The sequence below is a fragment of the Ochotona princeps genome, chromosome 3, assembly GCF_030435755.1.
Source record: "Ochotona princeps isolate mOchPri1 chromosome 3, mOchPri1.hap1, whole genome shotgun sequence".
Taxonomy (NCBI): Eukaryota; Metazoa; Chordata; class Mammalia; order Lagomorpha; family Ochotonidae; genus Ochotona; species Ochotona princeps.
The window spans coordinates 4928886-4942914 of NC_080834.1; positions in this window are offsets into that span (position 1 = coordinate 4928886).

A 14029-nucleotide genomic window follows, 5' to 3' on the forward strand; every position below is an offset into this window, starting at 1 on the left:
TAAACTTGAATTATGGACAAATAAATACTCAGTATGTTCCAGGTACCTCACGTTATGGTTCCGTAAAGACATTTCTGTGTATCTGAATTTCACATTTAACTGGCAATCTTGTATTTTTGTTTGCTAAATTGAGCAACCCAACAGTACTCTCGAGTCTTTAAATGGTTTTCAAGTAGTGGTCACAAGTTCAACTGTTAAGACTCCAAATTTATTCCTTCCCTGACTCATTAATTCATTTACCAGGAACAGTTTTTGCAAAAAAAACCCCTTATCTTCTAGATCAGCATTTCTCGATCTTGGCTGTCTGTTGTAATGAGCTCGGAAACATTTAAAAGATATTCATGCAGTCCCATTTCCAAACTCACTGTAAATACCTGGGGAACAACACACTTTGTGCGACGCAATCACAAGAATGTCTCGGGGGACATTCAGACAGCGGAAGCGTGGAAGCCCGAATCACACCGAGACCTCCAGGCAAAGGTGAAGGGAGCAGCAGGCCCTGCAGTACAAACAGGCTTGGAGTGTTTCTGGAATGATTCAGAAGCAGAGCATGGCAGGGCAGTGTCAGGAGGAGTGTGGACCACACACAAGGGTGCACAGACCCTTAGGACAAGGCACGGTCCAGATGCCTAAGGCCTAACCAAACGCTATCGTCTGACATCTATGCAGAGACTGGATGGCAGCCTAGGTAACAGCCAAGCTGAAGTGGGAAGAAATGAAGGATATTTTTGAAATTATTCACAAGAGAGGACCCAGCATGGTAGCCTAGTGGCTAAAGCACTTGCTTTGCATGAGGCAAGATCCCATACGAATGCCAGTAAGTGTCCTGACTGTTCCACTTCCCTTCTAGCTCTCTGGGAAAGCAGTAGAGGATGGCCCAAAGCCTTGGGACCCTACACGGGAGACCAGGAAGAGGTTCCTGGCTCCTAGGTTCAGATCGGCTCAGCTCCAGCCATTGCGCCCTCTTAGGGAGTGAATCAGTAGAAGAAAGAACTTTCTGTCTCTCCTCTGACTTTCCAATAAAAATAAATGAATCTTTTTTTTTTTTAAAGAAATTCTTCACATGAGAGAAGATGATGACGAAGATTAGGGTGGTACCTGTTAGAGCCAGACTCCAGAAAGATTTGGAAAGCAGCTGGATGCAGCTATGAAGCAGAGAGGAGCTACGGATGCCTCGGAATCTAGCTATCTCCTGTGATGTGGATGAGGGGTGGAGACAGAATGCTAGCAGGAGCATGCTAAGTTGAGATGCGCAGTGTTCTTGCCACTGAACAGGTTAGTACACATAACCAGAGCCCAGGGAAGTGCGTAAGGCTGCAGATAAAACTTCACATCACCAGCTACACACGTGGGTGTGCTTTCTGGTAGGATTAACATACCAGATGGTTTTCAGTTGGAGTAGTCCTTTCCCTCTAAAGTGAATTATCTGAGAATGACACCTGTGACTTTCTAAACTCCTTTTCCTTCAGGATACATACATAAAAGGAACCTCTGCCTCCTGTAATTATTAAATGTCCTTGGGATACACACATATGGCAACTGTGTAAACTAAACTGAATGATGTATAACTTTTCTAAAAAAGATTATAGAACCAAAAAAAATTTTTTTCAGAACTAAGAAATTAGTTTTCACTTAATAATGAAAACTTATGTTTGAGGATATTTTAAAAATATGTGTTATATATGAATAACGACATAAAACAGCATTATCTTTGACATCTTTAAAGTCAAACGAGTTACAGAAAAAGGAGGAGAGAGAAAATCTTCCATCTGCTGCTTTATGCCCCTGATGGCCAGTGTTGGGCAAGTCTGAAGCCAGGAACCAGACGCTTCTTCCAGAAGTCTCACATGGACATGGGGAAACAGACCCAGGTACTTGCACCCACCTCTGCTGCTTTCCCAAGGGGCATTAGTAGGGAGCTGGATCAGAAGTGGAGCCGCCGAGACATGCACCAGTGCATTGTGGGATGGCGGCATTGCAAGGGGTGCCTTACCGTGCTACACCTCGACTCCAACCCGAAAGAATTTTAATACAGATGTATTTCAAGAAAATATTTACTAGAAGACATCCAATTTGTGAAAGTATTGGAAAGCTGTACAGCAGTGGTAAAAAAAAAGAATGTGATTTTGATTTACAAATTTGCCACTAAATGAATTGTGTGACTAAAGACAAGTCTTTACCCCAAATGGATAGTAATTCTACTTTAGAGGTCTGTAAGAGTAGTATGTAAAGTACTTTGTGTTAAGGTATTTCAGGAATAATAAAATTGTACGTTAAAGGGAGGTGAAATATATCCGAGTACTGACAGCATTGCTCCCTATTAGTAAGGCAAATGGCAGGATTGCTAACCTCATTGCGACAAATTAGTGACAAAATATTTTAATCTGAATAATAAAGTATAAAACTCTCACCTTCTTTTATTTTTTTTTATTTGCTTCTCTGCTGTAATTATTTTTCTTGGAACCACTAATGAAGAAAGAAGAGCACCGTAAGGAATGTGTGGGTAAAGCACAAGTGAACTCACTGCTCCTATTCCTGCCTGGCTGTGCCGCGGCGAGTGAATGCCACAGGCTGGTGTGTAAGTAACAGTTCCAAGAACACCTAGCTGGCACACCCCCTGGACAAGAGGGAAGCCTTATGTTCACTTGGTGGAAGGCAGAAGAACAAGAATGAACCTTTCCGCGGGTACCTAATCCAATGCACAAGGAGGAATCACCATAGTTCAGTCAGTTCTTACAGGTTCTGTCTCCAAAGACCATCGCAGCGGACCAAAGACCAACAACAGCATTCTGGGGGAGCCACGTTCTAATCCCAACAATCCTTGCCCATGTGCTCTGCTGCTCCGGAAGTCTGAGCTCCAAGGGAAGAATTCTTCCGCAGAAAACACAAGAACTCCACGTGAAGGCAGCGGTTATTGCAGTGGGAAGCTACAAGGAACTAGAAAGATCTGAGTGTTTCCCTACAGGTTTCACTGGGAGCAAAGCCATGCGAACACCTTTAGACTTCTGGTCTCCAAAACCATGAGATAATATATTTCAGGGTTATTTCTTAAAATCACCTAATTGACAGTGCCTTATGAAGACAACTCAAGGGAAATAATATGGTGTGCTGTTTCGACCAACCCTCCAGATAGGAGTAAGGCGTAAGAGTTAGTTAGGAAGATTTATTATTCTCTGAAAACTATTGAATTAAGGGTTGTTTCTCTGGTCTTGCAGAATCGGGAAGCTAAGGATGACCCACAATCTAAGCAAAAAAAAAAAAGTTTACGAATTCAACCATAAGATATATTTTATTCCATTTGATAAGAACAATAATGGTTCTAGATAGTGAATCCTAGCGCCAAGTAGACCTGGAGAATGTCAACCAGTGTTAGAATGTAATGAGGCATTTACTATGTCAATTAACTCCATAATGATGTAAATTTGTGCTGATGCTATGTTGGAGTTTTTAATTGATCGGGATGATACTCTGCTGGCTCTGTCTTCAGACCAGAGAGGGTCTACCTAAGAAGCCGTTGAACTTGACTGGACAATAAGATGCTGGACTCTATGTTTGGTATACACTTGCAATGGGGGAATCTCAACTGAACTTGAGCTGTGGTTATGCAACAAGGTGGAGGAATCCACCATGGTGGGAGGGTTTGGGGAGGGGTGGGGAGAACCCAAGTACCTATGAAACTGTGTTACATAATACAATGTAATTAATGAAGTAAAAATAATAATAATAAAAAAATACATACAAAAAAAAAGAATGTAATGAGGCATGATTGAAATGCAATGATTCCAAACTGCACCAGAACCAAGGGACTAAATGACAAGGTACGCCTTCATGTTGCTCAGATCACAGCAATATCTAATTAGACACAAGGAGTACAGACACCTCTGACAGACAGGAAAGGACGGTGGGGGAGAACTTTAAACAATTGCATAAGGAAACTCTTAACGGAATGTGACATCCATCATTTTGTCAACCGTGATTTGGTTAATGCTAAGATTTTGGAGCGGTTCAACAGAACCCTGAAATCTAAAATGTGGTGTTTTGCTGCTTAAAACATATTTTAATATGTTGATATAATTTATTGCTTTATCACCAGTTAAAACACCAATCTGCAAAAAACCTTATAAACTATATAGCTATAAATCCTTTAGATCTTTAAGAGATAAAAACAGAAAATGCCATTTTATGAGAGGAAAAATCGTAAGAACTCAACTGAGCTAGAGGAACTACTTGGAAAGTAGTTTTACAAAAGAGAAACCAGTCAGAAACAGAAGTGGTAGCCCGGAGTTACCAAGAAGTTCGGAGTTAAACAATTACAATGACTTAGAAACCACTTAGGGTTTTATGCAAAAGAACGAGAAATTTTGACTCTATGCCAACAGCCAGTGCACGACATAGAAATAAAATAATTATTCTGAGAAAAAGACATGACCAGAACAAGGTTATCCTCACCAAATCATTGGGATGACTTGAAGACATCGAGTGTCGGATGATTTAGAACCTCCTATGATGGAGAGTAGATAAGGGTCCAGCTGGAATGCAGCACGTTAGGCCACTGTCACATCAGACACACCAGATACTGCCACCCACATGGGAGACCAAGATGGAGTGTAGGCTCCTGGCTTTGCTATGTATGTATCGATACATATACACATATACGTAATAAATATATATTAACGCATATATGCAATACCTTATATATATGGCATATATATTAGGTGTATATATTATATACATTAGGTCTATATATAAGGCATGTATATTACATATGCTCTCTATATGCTATATATGTAAGGTATAACATATTAGGTGTATATATATTAGGTATTACATATATTTGTGCATATGTATTTGTTAAGTATATGTGCGTGTGTATATATATTGGCTATATATATCTAAAGTAAAAAGTGTTTCCACGTTGTACTATCCAGGAATGTTTTAGCTGTACTCCTAACCCGAAGTGTAACCATATGCAAAAGCCCAGCAGACCCAGTCCCTCAAAAGTGAAAAACTACCCCAAAGATGCTACCTTCTGATTCTAAAGGCTGTACACTCTATTTACTGTCAAATAGAATTACTATCTTAAAAATAAAAATTCATTCAAGCCTTCTTCTATAGTCTGTTAGAATGTTTGTGGTCTGAATTGTCAAGAGAGAAACTGAAACTTTTCATGAGATTTTATTGCCAGGCCAGGAACTTAAGTACAATCACTTATACCACTTTTTTTAGTTGGAATCTTGTGACAAGGCCATATCCTTATTGTCATTTAGGAGGTTGAATTGATGCTTACAATTGGTTGCTGATTTTTTCTATGATTTCATAAATCAGAACTATCAGGCTTTTACTTCACAGATTTAAAATACATTATAATTCTTTTGATATGTGTATCCCAGTTAATACTGCAAGTCTTCTAAAAAAATGCTTATTTTTATCTACTTGAATGGGGGGAGAGAGAAACAGAGAGAGGAAGGAAGGGAGGGAGGGAGGGAGGGAGGGAGGGAGGGAGGATCTACTGACCATTTGGTGTAATAACTTTGCGAACTTATACTTCGCATGAATGAATGAATCTGAAGGTAGTTTTAGAACTCTCCCAAATGCAGCCTAGCAAAGGCCATGCAGCTGTTCACTCATTTATAAAAAGTTATTGTTTTATCATCCCCATTTAGATTTGAAAGCCCTCTAGAATTTTTTGTTCATGGGGTATGAAGTACAGGTCAAGATGTTTTTACCTACAAATCGAATCCACTTTGCCTTGTGTCATTCTTTGAAAACAGCCTCTTCTCATTATACTATCACTTTCATCGTAAGTTGTTGAAGAGGTCTTAGACTATATTGTATTCGACTGATCTATTTTACATGAATATATGTGTTAATTCCCAATTCTTTTTATTTACCTAAAAAGGAGAGAGATAAGAAATAGTTCTTCCTGCTGCTGGTTCACTCCCGATTGCCCCCAAAACTGAGAGTCCCTCATGGGTTGCGAGAACCCACGTACTGGACCTATCACTTGGCTCTCCTCGTCTGAGCATTGGCCATAAGCCAGACCACAGGCAGAGCCAGGATGCACAAGGAAGCAGATACGGACTGTGGGTTTCCACGGGGCCTTCACCGGCAGAGGACCATCCTGATGACGGCACCTTAAAACCACTGCTGGTACTTGGGAAAAGGTTAAATTGAATTATAAATTAACACCTTTTTATAGAACAGTTTTACAATTCTACATGTGCTAATTTTTCAACACAGTGAATCTCAATTTTAGATTTTTTTTCCAATGATTTGCTGTCTTCAATGTAGCAGTTCTGCACAACGATCCTACCTTATATTAATTCTTAATTAATGTTTTTGAATTAAAGTACTGTAATCCCTACAATTTTTTGTATAGAAGACCTAAAAAAGCTCCGTGACTATAAAAATTAATAAAATAGCGATGTAACAGATCTGAGGAAAGTATATGCAACAACTAGAAAAATATAAACTTAGGACTATATTGTATTTGAAAAATATTTTCTGGAACTACATGGCTTTTACAAAGCTCTGCTCAATCTGAAAATAATTTTTAAAATAAATTTATTCTTAGGTTTTCCCCTAAATTTCCTCTATAATTGATTTTCAGTGTCATATGGGGAAACGATGTAAAGATGTATTTATGGGCAGTCATGGTGGTGGAAACATCCATTCCCCCCAAATGAATATAAGTACCAAATTATTCTGAATAGAATTTGACATCTTTTAAGACAAATTAAGGAGTTACATTAACCACTTACTGAGTCTGCATACCAATGATAATTAGCTACTAACTTAGCATCTTGGAATGATGTAACATTTATAAAGGTTTATAACGTTTAAAGGGTTGAGTGATTGGAGCCAGCGGTGCAGCACCTACTACACCAGTCCCTTAGCAGCAGCGTGCTCCTTCCAGTTGGGGCTGCTCTGCTTCCAGCCCAACTCCTTGCTAAGGCCCCCGGGAAAGCAGGAGCAGATGGGAAGGCCCGGACAAGGCTCCGCTTGGCCCTGACTCAGCCCCAGCCACTGTAGTTTTTTGGGAAGCAAACCAGTGGATGGAAAGGTTTGTATTTCTTTCTCCCTTTTTTGTCACTACACTTTTCAAACACAAAATTTAACAGGACATAAATTATCACAGTCCAGTTTAATCCAGCTATGTTTAGTTCTCCACATGTTCTAATGTTCTTTTTAAGGCACCCGAAAATATTTTTGTTTACCTATAATTACTCAAATTTCATCTTCTCAGCAAATCTTCAAGGAGGTCTCATTGTAGCAAATATCTAATATTATTATTTTAATTTGATGTGGTTTAAAATTCTTAATTTCTGCAAAACTAACTGTAGTAATACCATTTCCTAAATAGAAAGGAAAATGTAGACCTGGATATCAACCTACAGAATGGCATAAAACTGCACAAGGAAAGAATATATATTTGTTTTCAAATCAGCCCATGTGTGACTTATATTTCAAAGATGGGGAATCTTCCAGAAAACTAGTATTCAACTGGCTGCGCTTTCCCTACAATGAACAGCAACTCATTTGTCTCTAGTCAGTTTCTCCCAAATGGGAAATTTCAATTTGCACACAAGGTTTTACAATTCATTGTGCAAGAAAAAAAAATGTTGGAACACATCATTCTAAACACTAAATCCACGTTGTATTTGATGCCCAGGTATAGCACTTGCTGCCCTTGTGCACACCTCCCACCTGTGCCGGTGCTGTGCGTGATGGGCCCCTGCTAGGCTCTGAGTGAGAAGGCTCCCCAGGAAGCATGCCTGTGCTGCTAACAAACCTGTTGCTGTTCTCCAAGCTCTCTGGCATGTTTGCTCAGGGCAAGGAGCTGGGAGCTGAAGTGCCACCATCCAGCACAAGAGGCAGAAAAATCCTAAGCAAATAGGAAATTAAAGAGTTAGGCTGTGAAGTGTTAGAGGAAGGCAGGAGAGAGAGAGAGAGAGAGAGAGAGAGAGAGAGAGGAAGAGGGAGGGAGGGATGGATAATACAAACCTTCCTAGTGTGCACAGTCCATGTAAACAGGCTCACACCGACACCCAGGGGCTGCCGGGACAGGATTCTTGTGCATGCTCTGTTACTATTTGCTATTTATGTCTTTCTCAGTTTCTGTCACAAACCTGTGATAAAGTTGGTATGCAAACACTAGCCTCCTCAATTAGATTCTGAGAATGCACAAGCTCAAAACCACACTTGGTTGAATACAGAATATTCTCAGTAAACACATTCCTAGTATGTTACATGGCACTTGCATACACGCACTTGGTCACATGTCAAAAGATCTGAGCAGGCAGGCAGGGCTGCCACTGAATCAATCCGCTTTTCCTCTTTAACATGTTATTTTCTCCTCCACAACAAACTGGCAAAAAGAAAAGCTTTCAAAAAATAAGTTCAAAACATTTGAAAGGCAGGACATGGAATGATCAACCTTGCAGCTCAAGGTTTGCTCCACAGATGGCCACGTTCCTGGGACTAGGCCTAGGGTGAACGCAGGAGTCCCCAACTCGAGCCAGGCCTTCCGATGTGCTGCAGGGGTCCAAGCACTGCTGCTTTTCCAGGCGTGTCAGCAGGATGCTGGGCCACAGGCGCACGCAGCCAGGACTCAGGGACCCTAGCGAGGGATGCCAGTGCCCCCACGGGAGCATTACTTGCTATTGCACAAACCTGGCTCCAAAAATGTGTTTCAAAACATTTTCAAGGGTAAAAGCAAAACGAGCCTGTCTAGACTAACCTGTGCGACGTGGTATGCTTGCTCTCATACCACACGATGAAGACTAACCACTCACGGTGGCATGTTCTAACTCTGCATGATACGGACTTACCCGCTCACTGTGAGACGCTCGCTCTACCACCACATGATAATGACTAATTTGCATTATTTTCATCAGGCCAGAGAAGTACGAGATTAAATTATTCCAAGCAAAATCATGGTCTTGGTATACATAAATCTGCTGGCTCTTTTAATCCACGGAGCCCATAGTTTATATAAAACCATACTAAAACACTTACATATGTTGACTTAAAATAAAATGTACTTAAAATTTTATTACAGGGCCCGGCGGCGTGGCCTAGCGGCTAGAGTCCTTGCCTTGAACACGCCGGGATCCCATATGGGCGCCGGTTCTAATCCCGGCAGCTCCACTTCCCATCCAGCTCCCTGCTTGTGGCCTGGGAAAGCAGTCGAGGACGGCCCAAGGATTTGGGACACTGCACCCATGTGGGAGACCTGGAAGAGGTTCCTGGTTCCTGGCATCGGATCGGCGCTCATTGGCCCGTTGCGACTCACTTGGGGAGTGAATCATCGGATGGAAGATCTTCCTCTCTGTCTCTCCTCCTCTCTGTATATCTGACTTTGTAATAAAATAGATAAATCTTTAAAAAAAAAATTCTATTACAGACCTGAATGGCTTAAAAAGTCTTTAACCAAACATTGGTCCTTTAAGGTCATTTCCTAACACCTTATTGTTAATCAAATAATTAACATTATTTCGAAGTTACAATGCATATTGACAACATTTCAAGCATACAACTGTACGCTTCACCAGCTGTAATGAAGTTTAGAACATCAAACATAATACTGAAGCAAAGAAATAGGAAAATTAAACTTCTCATCTTTGTTACCCTATGCCGCTAGGCCCCCCCCCCCCCCATTTCTCTTCAGCAAACAGCGTTCCGGTGTGATGTTTGTGTCACTGCATGGTTCATGAGCCGCTGCTCAGTGCCCGGGGTGAGGACACCGGGAGACAGGGCTGTCGGGAGGTAGGGCTGTCAGTAGTTAGGGCGGTCGGGAGGTGACCGATTTCCTTATTAAGGAGAAACCCTTTGACCTTTCTGCTGTGTGAAGACGCAACAGAAGAGCTCATCAGCAAGCCTGGCTGTGGTCTTACCTCACTCAACTGGTCAGCACCTGATCAAGGACTGACAGGAGTTTAGAACTGTGAGAAATGAAAATCTTGTTTATAAAGTGTTCAGTCTGTGACACATTTGCTACAGCAACCCTAACAAGCTTGGACATTTGTCACTTTTAGAGGAGTTTATCCTAAAATCGTGCAGTGATGACTGACGTGGCCCTCTTTTCTCCCAAACCTGAGTATGTGATTAATTCTATCTTCACAATAGATCTAGAATGTACCAGTTCTGCCAGCTTCGCTGCTGTCATCATGATCAGCTCAGTTCCTTACACTAATATTTAATTTTTTTAAATTTATTTTATTGTATTGTTGACAATGGTTACATAGTTAATTATGGTTAAAAAAAAAGGTTCGGGGGTATAGGGAAGTGGGTAATACTATTAAATAATTTTTATTTTTGATCATTTTTACACAGTTGATTAGGGTGCAAGGGGTCAGGGCTACAGGAAGGTGGGTGAGACCATTATTTTCACATTCTTTTTTTTTCTCTTCCTGCGTCTGGGGGAAGGAGATGTCACACCCAGCCTCCCAAACGCCTCCATTTCCCTGGATGGAGGCTAGCCACCTGACAACACCCAGGGTCCCCGATGTGGGGTGTGACCCGAGGGTCCTGCTCAGGTTTTGACAGTTCAACACTTCTGAATTACTGCCGATCTCACCACTCCAAGCATGATGAAATCTCTCCAGAATCCACTGGCTGACATAGCCCACCTTAAGAGTCTCCGTTTGCCCAGATTTTCACTGCCAAAGCTTGCTGAGGTAGTTGATCGATTTGTTCTGTCCTCCATCCTCTGTTGTGGTGCCTGGTGTCCTCTGCAGGTTCCAACGTACTGCCACATCCTCCATGCGTACCTGGATATGCTGTCCACTGCTCCATCTGAGCCACTGAGGAGGCCCAGCTCTGACACATGCACTCCACGGTCAGACCATGGGACCTGCATTTCTCCCCGTGGTTGGGGTTCTGAGTCCAGCGGTTCAGCTGGGGGGGTCCCCACACAGACTTCATTTGAGGTGCTCCCAGACCTGATTCTTGCTTATTACACTAGCGTTTAATTCTAGGTGTTTATTCCTTCACTTGTTATTCATCCTCTTGTGTCTCATGTAACAAGTAACTACACAAGGACTCCTGTCACTGCTCTGGGTCCTGGGGTCCTCAAAGAGCCTCCCGACAGCCTTGAACAAGCAGTGCCTCGCACCATCCTGACCCTTACTCTGCATCCTGGGATCTACTGCTGAGGGACTGAGCACTGACTGGGTAGACAGGTGTTTTTACGACGGGATTCCAGGCCTCTGCTTCTACACCTCACTAAGGCACCATTAAGAGTATTCTGATGATAGGTCACCGTCAACAAGGGATTTCTAGCAAATCACTTCATGGAAATAAAGACAGTTCAGCGACTCTGCTGTATCAGTACTCTATTTCTCCTCTCTACTTCAGTGACCAAGATGGTTTGGTCTTTACTTGCCTGAAAATGACAGAATTGATCTGACCTGTCAAAAGTCTAGCAGTAAATAGTAGTCACCCATAAAAACTTCAGCTAAGTTATGAAAGCCCAATCTCTGTAAGATATATATCTCGATGAAATATTCTGCAATTTGTTCAGAAATTGCGGTATTTATGCTGCCTTCATGTTTTGAGCAGGTATATGTTAATCATAGCTGTAATGATAAAAACTGTCCTCCAAATACACACAGATGTATGACTGCAAGATATGCAATAAGCCTAAATGCAAGAAAACACGATACCAACAAGATGTTCACGTCTAAACGCACAGTAAATGAGAGTACTCCCTGGGCCAGGGCTTCTCAACAGCACACTGCTGGTACCTTCTGCGGACAACGGCAACAGCTCCAAGCATCCTTAGCTCTTCCATCAGACACCAGGCAGCAAACTCCCCAGTTCACACAAAGTCTGCAGCTACTGCCACTCCCCCAAGGGACAGCAGCTCCTGAGAACCGCGGCTGCAGCAGCCAGAACAGCATCGCAATGGAACTTACCAGAACAGGCAAGGAATGCAGTACTGAATCCCAGGGTACCTGAGAGCCAGCCATCAGGAAGGGACATTTTACAATGCACCGGAAACTACATGATTTGCAGTTATTTAAAATAATGAATTATGACCCATTCGCAGAAAGCATGCTGTAACTTATACACAAGCAAAGTACATTAATGGTCAGTCAGTGTTCTTTTTCTAAACCCTAACACGGCTATTCTGGAATAGAACTCATCTCATATGGCGAGACTTTTTTTTTTTCCACAGCAATGTTACAAGTTTCAGAAAAACATCTTGACAAATAAATGGAAAATCTGAATAAAAAGAAATCAGAGCTTTTAAGCAAACATAAACATTTTCCAAATTCAACTTGTAACTCTTTTCATTACCATTCCTCAGATGACACCTACGAATTCCAAGGACTGCTTCTGGTCACCTCCTCTCAGCTCGGCAAGAGCGCAGGTGGTATTAGTTCTGACCCATCTCAAAACCCCTGTGTGCTTCTCTATTGCATAAGCCACATGTGTTATCACATATCCCTAGGACAGTCCGCAAGGCAACGATCTCAGGTAAGACTCCCACCTTTTTATAAGGTCCAGGTCCCTCACACGCCCCGGAGCTGGGCAGCACTGCATCGCAGCACCAGTGACAACCGTTTCCGAGCATTTGCTTTGAATTCTGGGATGTTTCAACGCAAGCAGCACGGCTGTAACACCCAAACCTCTTATTCCCTTGGTACAAGACTTTCAGACATAACCTAAACTTTGCTTGTACTCAGTGAAGATTTATGTCAAAATCATTTCCATGTCAAAAACATTTCATCTAAACTTTTTTTCCCCCGAACTTTGTCTTGTTCTCTTTTCTAGAATTTTCTTATATGACTGAGGACAAAACACTATGCTGTGCTTAGGAGGAGGACTGTTGTACAAGCTATTTCTCATGAACTTTCTGTAAACTTGACCTACCCAGGCCAGCCGTTTTCCAAAATTCATTGCTCACTTAAGCAATTTAATAATCTATCAGAAACCACCGTCCCAGAGATCTACACTTTAGGCGGCAGTAAAACTAATAAAAAACGCTTCCACACCTACAGCTGAGACCGCCCCCCCGCCCCAACTTACACATCCTGCCCCGGGCGCTGGAGTTCAGCGTACCAGAGCTGTTTTCGCAGCCTGGCGCAAACCCCGCGCCAATGACGCGTGCCCGCACTGGGCGCCCGGGTCCCAATGGCTACCGCCACAGCCACGCGGCGCTCGGGCGCGGGGGACCAGAGGAGGCGGCCAGTCCACCTCGTCCAGGCGGCCGCGGGGCAGCGAGCGGGAGGGCCAAGGCGAGGTCGTCTAGGCGCTGCTCCCGGCGACAGCCAGGCCGCCTTGGCGCCCTGTCCTAACACCAGTGTGGCGAGGAGTTCCCTCCCGTGTCACTCGCGGAAATTCAGACTGCCTCCACAGGGGCACCGCCAAAGGGCCTGGCCTTCGGAGCCGGGCCCCGGCCTTCCGCCCCGCACGCCTCCCTGGGCCTGGCCTCTGGAGACGGGCCTGCTCTCGGGAGCGCGCCCAGGCCTCCCGCGCCGGCCCGCCGCTCCGCACGCCTCCCTGGGCCTGGCCTCCGGAGCCGGGCCCCGGCCTCCCGCCCCGTACGCTTCCCTGGGCCTGGCCTCCGGAGCCGGGCCCCGGCCTCCCGCGCCGGCCCGCACGCACGCCTCCCTCCGCGCTTCCTCCCGCAGGCCCCGCCTCGGCCCGGCCGCGCGCCCGCGCATCAGCCTTGCCGGGGAAGCGCGGTGCCCCGCCCCGGCGCCGTCCTGCCCCCGCGGCCCGTTCCCACCGGGGCGCAGGGCAGGCGCCCTAGAGGGTGGACTACCGCGCTCCCCCGCCACCCACCCGCACGGCTTCCCCGCAGAGCGCGCCAGCCGCCCGCCCCTCCAGCGCCGGAGCTCCGCCCGCCGCCTCCCACGGCCGTGCCCGCGAGCCCGCGCTCACGCTGGCGGGGGGCGCGCTCGCCCCGCCCCGGGCCCGCGAGGAGAGCCGGCGGGCCCGGCGTGAGGGACGCGCGGGTGCCTCTTGCGTTCCCCCCACCCACTCCCCGCACCCCGAGTTCCTACACTGTTGCTACTTT